Source organism: Dysidea avara, chromosome 15 (genome assembly GCF_963678975.1).
Source record: "Dysidea avara chromosome 15, odDysAvar1.4, whole genome shotgun sequence".
NCBI lineage: Eukaryota > Metazoa > Porifera > Demospongiae > Dictyoceratida > Dysideidae > Dysidea > Dysidea avara.
This window is the reverse complement of record NC_089286.1, coordinates 12147151-12156446: the sequence shown is the minus strand read 5'-3', so window position 1 is coordinate 12156446 and position 9296 is coordinate 12147151.

Genomic DNA, 9296 nt, shown 5'->3' with positions numbered 1-9296 from the left:
GAGCTACGTGGGTGCGAAAATTGCATTTTTGTTCTTTCTGTCAATATACCGACAGGTGTTGCGCGCCGGCTTCTTGGGCACTGTGTGTCTTGATATTGGTGCTGTATCTATTAAGACTATAAATCACTTACAAGTTGACGTAAACAGGTCAGTAATCTTGCTACTTTATTATCTACATTAGCAAAGTACTTGCTCTCCTGATTTACTGAAGCTGCCTTTTCATTATACATTGCTTTCTTTTCTTCTGGTGAAGAATTCCAGTTCATGGATGAATTGGCATTTTTCTCTGCCAGGCAACTGCAACTCTTAGATTCTGCAGATGGCAAGAAGGCTTTAATATTAAAACACACACCAAAACCCTTTAGCTACTTACGACTACTCAAGAGTATCGAGACTAGCACACCACAGAATGTTGTACCGAGCAACTGAAATACCACCTCCATTATGTAAGGCATGAACATTGACATTTGCTTCCCCAGGTAACACCAGGTAAAAGTTAAATAACACAATTAAATAGATTTCCCAGTTCACACACGATCCCCCATTTATAGAATCTACATGGATAGACTGGAACAACATGTAATTCAATTTTTACTCACGCTGATAAACAGCAACAATGTAACCAAGCATCCACTTGACACACACATGCACACATACACACGAGCATTATTATGGAATAATAGGCTAGATAAAAGAATAAAGAAAGAATAATAATAGGAGAAAATTTGGGGAAATTCTGGAAAGAATAATAGGTAAAATTTTGAGCATATTAGGCTCAGTCCTAGCTTGTACCAACTAGCATACCACACCAGCATTTCTAACAGAAACAATAATAAGCATGGATATCATGCTCCATCCATGCAAACCACTAGCCCCACTTGTAACTGTTCAGCTGGTGAGAAACTTGAGATTTTGTGCATACAGTGACAGTACTCTGAGCAAGGACCTGGTTCGTCCTCAGTAGATGTCACTGTTGGTTTTACTCTGTTCTGGAAAAATAATGATTATAATCTTCCTCAGCACCAAGAACAATATCAGACACAGTGCAAGAGTCCGAATCATCGTTGCTTTCTGATAAATATGCCACAAAGGCACCAATAACAGATGAAGGAAATCCAGTCGCCATTGTTCAACTGTACCATGAGTAAAAGCGAAGTATAGGTGCTTAGAATAGATAATTGTCACAGAGAATCCGTGAACCTTACAGAACAGGGATTATGTGGTCTATCTCTACTTCTATGAGGGGTGTCAGGATTCTAATGTTCGTCTTTTTGCATCAAGTAAACACTGTCATCTACACCTGTGTCCCACTGCAAAAATGTTCATTTATAGTGTACTGTTTAAATCATGTATACCTTTGTGATGAGTGAATCTGGCACCATATGCAAAAAAAAAGTTTAAAGTAGTTTTCTTCAGTCCCACCAATATTAACAGCATCTAATTTTAATACTTTAATTTCATCCTTCAAATATACATTTTTAGCAGGATCATAGATTGTATAATACTGTAATTGCATCCTTCAAATATGCATTGTTAGTGGGATCATAGAAATAGCTCAACTTTGTACATTTCCTCACTTATCTTAACAGAACGGTTTCACAATATTTCATTATTTGCTGAAGTGATCCCTGTAATAACTGGTAATTTTCTTGTGCCATGATCACTGACAGCACAGCAAACTATGCTAGCTATTGGATGAATGAAATCAACCATAATAAATTATTCAGAACGGATGTAAAAATCTTGTAGCTAGCTAGATATACCGTATTTACTCGATTTGTGCTGCACCCTTGAATAGTACCGCAGTACGGTACTATTCGAGGGTTTTTAACCTTGTTTCCGAAAATAGTTTAATCGTACCACACCCTTGAATAGTACCACACTATTGTACTTTTGTAATTACTCTTTACTAGTTCTCTCATAGCTTTAGTATTAATCCCCATCTCGATTTAAGGAAGGCATTGTCCTGGTAAAACTTAAACGACTGTCACATAATCGAAATTCCAGATATTGGATAGAAAATTGACCACATAGCAAGAGGCATGACATGGTTGTGCTACAAGGACATGAGTGAAAGGAATGTCTTGTATAGATGAAGTATTTAGCAATGCACTGTGATCTATATATATATATATATACATAGCTGAAAAGCCATCTGTCCATCTGAACATCACGCAGCTTACTCACCAAACTCAGCAAGAATTGACACAATCTGTGCTGATGATGAAGCACTCATCATCCGGTTACTCTAAGATTATCATCACAAGTTCACACGTGCTTCCATTCGTTCTCTGCAGCATGTAGAAGGCCAAGGTGTAAAGAAAACTTCAGCAGCTTTCCTTTGAAAACCACAGCACAAACTGTTGAAGTGGTAGAGCATCCAACTTTCATAGGTGTGGTACTTGGTTCAAATCCAGCTGCGAAAAATATTATTTTTTGTAGTCAAACATTTTTGGTGCACCTTTTGTTTATTAGCACGTGACATCGACCACATTGCCATGGTAGTTCTATTGAAGTCAAACATGGAAGTTCTGCTAAATTCAAAAGCCTAGCATTAGTTGTGAAATTCCAAAGTTGAAGAGATCATCCTCGTCTCACAATGCGTCTCAAGCAAAGAGACGCAAACATAAACAAGAGAGGATCCTGACAAGCGATGCCAGGAACAAGAGCAAAATGCAGCTCCCATAGATTAGTTTCACTGGAGCCTGTGTCAAGATGGGAGGAGCAAAACAGGGACGCAGCTGCCCACAGAGTAGCTTGCTTTGATCCAGCTACAAGGTTAGAAAACTTATTAAAATATTTACTAAATTTCTTATTCCTATATACACTAGACAAGAAGAACAACATTGAAACACCGCTGCCTATAGAGTAGCTTGACTGGACCCCGTTTTAAGGCGGGAAGAACAAGACAGAGACACAGCATCCCGTAGAAAACCTTGCTAATTTTTGTTAAAAGTTCACATCGTGGGGCTTTAAAATTTCCCTGGAGAAACTGAATCATTTTGCTGTTGTAAAGGTAACGTCCAATTGGAGCCATTTCCTCAACCACAGTCATTCTTGCAGCACCTATATGAGGGTACAGATAGTGATCCAGCACCTGACCCTGAGTTGTACCAGATTGTGATATCCAACATGGTACATGGAGCATCAATTCATTGTCTCCTTGCATGGAACATGGCCAGTACAATAAAAGTTCCCCAACCATTGATACCTGAGACCCAACTAGGTACTGATAGCTACCCATTGTACAGGAAGAGAAGCCCTGAAGATGGTGGACAGGTGAGTACCATCACCATTAATGTGAGAGGCTCTCAGGTAACTGAGGAAATTGACAACAATGGATGATGCCTTACAATAAGTTTTTGTTGCGAGCGTTAAATTGCCACTGCAATGTTGAATTGTGCATGTCTATCGGTTCCATTAAGTATGTACTGAAGTATGTACACAAGGGCTGTGATCAGGCAACCTTTGTACTCATTCAGACCAGGTGGATGAGATCTCTGAGTATCAGAATGCTCGATACATCAGCAGCAATGAATCAGCCTGGAGAATACTGGAATTCCCAATTCATGAGAGATTTCCTCCTGTTCAACAACTACCTGTGCACTTGGAGAATGCCCACGAGTTTATATTACTGAGGACACCATTAGAGATCAAGCTTCAGGGGACCCTCCAAAGACCACCTTGACAGAATTCTTTATGTCAAGTTGACAACTTTGCTAAGACTCTGTTGTATATTGATGTTTCAGAGTACTACACATGGAACAACAAATCTTGGCAAAGGAGGAAACAAGGAACAGAGGTAGCTGGGTACCCTGGTATTAAGCAAGCTCAAGCCTCTTGGGTAGGGTCTACACCATCAGTCCACGACAAGGAGAGTACTTTTATCTCTGCTTGCTATTACATAATGTTAAAGGTCCTCAGTCATTTGCTACTCTGAGGACTGTTAATGATGACCTATGCAGTTCCTTCCGTGGAGCATGCCTCAAGTTGGGACAGCTTGAAGATAACAATCAATATCACTTGGCAATAGTTAGCAACTCACCAGCAAGTATTCGCTCTCTCTTTTTCAGTGATACTAGCATGGTGTGAGCCATCCAACCCTGTGGATATTTATGACAGTCACAAGGAAGCCATGGCTGAAGAGTTCTCACACCAGAAACGTACCTTACACAACGATGAGCACTTTGAGGTCAATGATTACATTTTTAACTTGGCACTTAATGACTTGCAGGAGAGTCATTTCCATGGGAGGTAGGCGACTATCTGAGCATGGACTACCTCAGCCAGTAACCATAGATAGTGACAGGTTTACAAGTAATATCGTAGGGAAATAGACTTGCCTATGTAGAATGTAATACTGCTTTACTTACAACAGACCAGAAAGAGGTTTTTGTTCCATGGTTGATGGGAATGAGGGAGGTGTGTTATTCTTAGATGCTCCAGGTGGAACAGGTAAGACTTTCTTTGTCAACTTTATTCTAGCCATAATCAGGATCTAGCGGAATAGCTGCCACACTATTAACTGGAGGTCGCACCTTGCATATAGCGCCTTCAAGATACCACTAGATTTTAATGCTTTGGACATTCCAGTCTGTAGCATTAGGAAACTGCACTCTGCAAGGTCATCCAGGAAGCCAAAGCCATCATTGTGGACAAGGTTCCTATGAATAACAAACGTGTATTTGAAGCATTGGACTGCAATCTCAGAGACTTCACAGGTACAACCAGCTAATGGGAAGAATTTTTTGGTGACTTTAGACAAATCCTCCCAGGTATTCCATGTGGCACCAGGGGTATCATAATGGATGCCTGTCTGAAGAAGTTGCACATATGGGACAGTGTGGTTATTAAACATCTACACACTAATATGAGAGTCTATATTTGTGGGGATCAAGAAGCTGGACAATTTGCTGACCAGTTGTTAGCCTTTGGAGATGGTAAGTTTCCCACTGACAATGACACTACTGATGTTGTTCAGCTGCCTGAGAGTATGGGTACCTTTGTATGTAACATTGATGAGTTAGTTTTTAGAGTTTACCCAGACTTACTCTTTTACTTTACAAACGTCACATGGTTATTTAAGCATTGCATTTTCGTTCCTCTAAGCAAAACTACCTGTACTATCAACACAACCAACTAATGGAGTAGTTACCTGGTGGATGTGTGCAGTACAAGTCTTTGGACTCTTTGCCTGATGAATCCCAGGCAATTGAGTTTCCAGTAGAATTTTGGAAGTGTCAGGGCTGCCCCCACATTTACTTTCATTGAAGCTTAGTGCACCAATTATAATGTTATGTTCCTTAGACCCCCACGAGCTACCAATGGTACTAGGTGTGTGATCACTTAACTTTCTGCCAACACAATAGAAGCCAAAAGTTTTTCATGGTAGGCATGCAGGTCATGACATCATCATTCCTCGGATTCCATTTATTCCGAGCAACTCCACATTGCCATTTGAGTTTAGACGTGTACAGTTTCCTGTTTTTTGTGTTTTGCAATGACTTAACAACAGTCAGGGCCAGACTTTTAAGGCTGTAGTAATACATATGACCAATGAGAGCTTTACACACGGAATGCTTTACGTAGTACTGTCCAGAGTAGGCTCTCTAGATTGCTTGACACTATTGGTTAGGGAAGAACACGCAACGTACTATATAGTAAAAATTTTTGTTTAGGGAGCTCCTCTAACTGCTACTGTTATTGTTGGTATTGTAGGTCAGCTCATGTGGTAAGGATTGTATCATGGTAAACATGTATTGAATGTGAAGTGTTAGTGTGTTTATTGCCCTCTGTGCTTACTGTATCATCTTGCTTATGTGATGTTTCTTTTCTTTGCACTCTAGATTACAAGTTATGCCACCATCAATGGTGCTCTGAAGTGGTAATTACTCACCCCACTATAAATTATTGCTGTGTTGATCAGCTTTGAGTTCAATTCACTATGTATTTTATTATTTGGTTTTATCAATTCCTACTATTATACATCTATTAATGGTGCTATGATGATCAGCTGTTCATCAACACCTTCAAAGGTGTTTATGATGACATCATGCTGTTGAAAGCCACTAGATGATGGCTAAGATCTGAGCAACATCAAAATTAAGACTTTCAAGCTACTTTTAGTAATTCCGTTGGATACTATTTTACACTGTATTCATTGTCATTTTAATGTTTACATTTAATTTGTAAGGAGCTCTGTACAATGCCTGCAAAGGTTGTTACGAAACTTTACGAAAAGGAACATGCACATAGATAGTGGTATGTTAAGTAGCTACAACATGCATAGTTCAATACCATATATACACACTTAATATAGAGTAATGCCGAACATTCTTTGGTAAATCAACATATAATATGTACCTATGAACACTACAAAGTTAGGTGTGCATAACAACTATTTAAATTCCTATAACTATGTATGGTAGACATTCTGTTAATGTAAATTAAAATTTTTAATACTATTTCAATGACCTTATAATGAACATGAACACACTACTTATCCGATCACATCTAAACACATTCTAAATACAGTGCTTTAACCCTTAAACGCGCAAAGGCCATTATAGTGGCCCTCACGCATGGCAGTAAACAAAGCGCTGTAACTTCCGAACCATTGTCCCTATGGCTACGCAACTGCCATCATTTAATTCGTGATGTAATAGCGAATGAAATGATATGTAGGGTTTTACCCTACACTGAAACACAGGGCCAAAACTCGCCATGAAACTAACTTTTTACGAAATGAACACGTAAAACTGTTTACATACCTTTGGAAAAAGACTCGTATCTCTTTCCCAGTTCATTCTATTGTTCTGCAATAAACGCCGATCGATTCGCCATTCAATTATGCCTCAGGCCATATATGGGTCACGTGACTCAGCCAATTACAAATATGGCTGCCACCGGAAGGAATACGAAATCGCGAAAAGTCAAAACGCTGTTCTTCATTGCTTCATAACAAGTGAACGCCTGTTGTTACAGTGGTTATTTAAACTTCCCCTGATAGCCTATTGAATAAACTTTCTGTTTATATAAGGTGTTAGGCTAATTCAGTTTAGCAAACTCTCACCACTTTCAATATAAAACCAATTTTGGTAAACACGCATTTCTCAAAACCTGCGTGCGCGTTTAAGGGTTAAGGACCTATAAAGTCATGGACACTCAACATAATAAACTACTCCATCACTGAATTTCATGTTGAATGCAGCAGCCTTAATGAAATGTCGTTGAGTGATTGAATCAGCTGGAACTTCAGCAATCTTCAGTACCAAATCATCAAAAGCAGTAAGGCTAAATCTTTCTTCATTTCAGCTTTCAAATGCAATTGTGCAACTATTGCAAACATAACAACTGAAGTGCTCCACATTTAGGACACTCCCCTATGTGATATCATCATCAACTACTGGCATGACCTTACCACTACACTGGACACAACTGCAATACTTCCCAAGTTTATCAACTGCGAAAACATGGACATTCCCTACTAACGACACTTGCAACTTTTTGGGAGTATCTTCAGAGACTGTGACAACCTTATCTATCTCTTCAATTGTGCAATTTTGCTTTGGTGTTGTCAAACATTTGTAATCGCGGAACTCTTTGACCATCAAACCTTTCATCGCATATGAACTACCCTCTTTAATACTGGCTTGCTAATCTTTCCACACGCTAAGAGTAATATGTCCAGTTTGATCTACAATGATGACTTCTTGCACCTTTCCACCACTACTTAGTTCATTGTATGTCATCAACATGCATGATTTTGACTTGCACATTGATTCGCTGATAATGAGGAATCTCTTTCACTTTATCCAATGAAGTAATTGAATTAATGTCTTCTATAGCAACTGTAAAATCTTTCTTGGACTTTCCAATTTCTGTTCCTGGCTTAACTATAACTTCTAATGCATCCATCTGTCTAGCCGTGTTCACTTCACAGCCTTCTAGCAACACTGCTTCACCTTTTCCATAACTTTCTTCTAGCTTACGATGAGTAGATGAATCAAAGCCACAGAATCTTAATCTCGAATGGCCATGTACTATCTCTCCATCATAGTACCTATGAGTTTTTCCAGCCTTTATCGGGGATGTACACCCTCAATTCTATACTGCAGTAACAATTCTTTTACTTCAAGTTTCCTTGCCTTGTTAGCTTGATATGAAGTACACAACTGGCTTTGTAGGCTAAAATTTACCCGCTATATACCAAAATTTTGCTTAATAGACAAAAAAAAAATCCAATCCAATCACACAATGTTCTGTAGCCAAGATTATTGTTGCTATGTACACATTTTGTCCAATGATATGCCAGCAAAATGTAGTCAGATTGCAAAACTATAGAGTGATGACAAAACCTGCTATACTTGTAATGATGATTAAGGGTCATTTACTGTTGACAACAGATGCAAAAAATGACATAACTTTATAAATAGTTACAACATCTACTGTGACTGTCACCCAGGCATCAAGAATTTCCTTACACAGATAACTGACCTCAGCACGTATACTAAAAGTGTGCATTATTTGAGAATTCTTTCCATGATAATTGATATTTTGCTGGTAAAACTTGGACAAAAAAGGGTATTAATCAACAACAAAAAATGTAAAAGAGAATCCTGGACCTCCAGGGTCTGAGGTCAGTGTACTGCTAGCTGTCATTCATGTAGTTACAAATTACAACGGTACAATAATAAGAATTTTCATTATCATGTATATTAATATTTACATATGATGTATAGCTACGTAAATCATATGTACTAGCCACAATCTATAACAGGGAGGCTGGCCTTAATGTTGGAGTAGTTTACAGACGAACTTCTGTAGCTACATACCTTAAATACACTGATTTACAAATTCAGTTACCCAGTAACTGTCATATAACATACTAATCAGTACGCAGCTATCCATACTTTTGTCTTAGTACAACAATCACATGTCCTTAAAAAAGCAATATCACCATATGAAGGGCTGCATATAGGGCAGATACCAATGCCAGTTGTTTTATAAAACTATAATGTAGAATAGCATAAAGCAGTGGCAGGTTTAAAATATTAGTAGTGCATCCTCGAATAATACTGCAGCACGGCACTATCTGAAGGGTTTTATCGTTATTTTTGTGCAAAAATTCCCTGGGCACAAATGGAGTAAATACAAAAATAGCTATTGATTTTCTTTATGACTTACACTGCGAAAAAAAATATAACTAGCAGCTATCAAACTAAGATCCCAGTCATGGTCAGGACCATCTGTGTAATAGTTCAGCCGTGTAAATCATATCATTGTGAAACTGCACT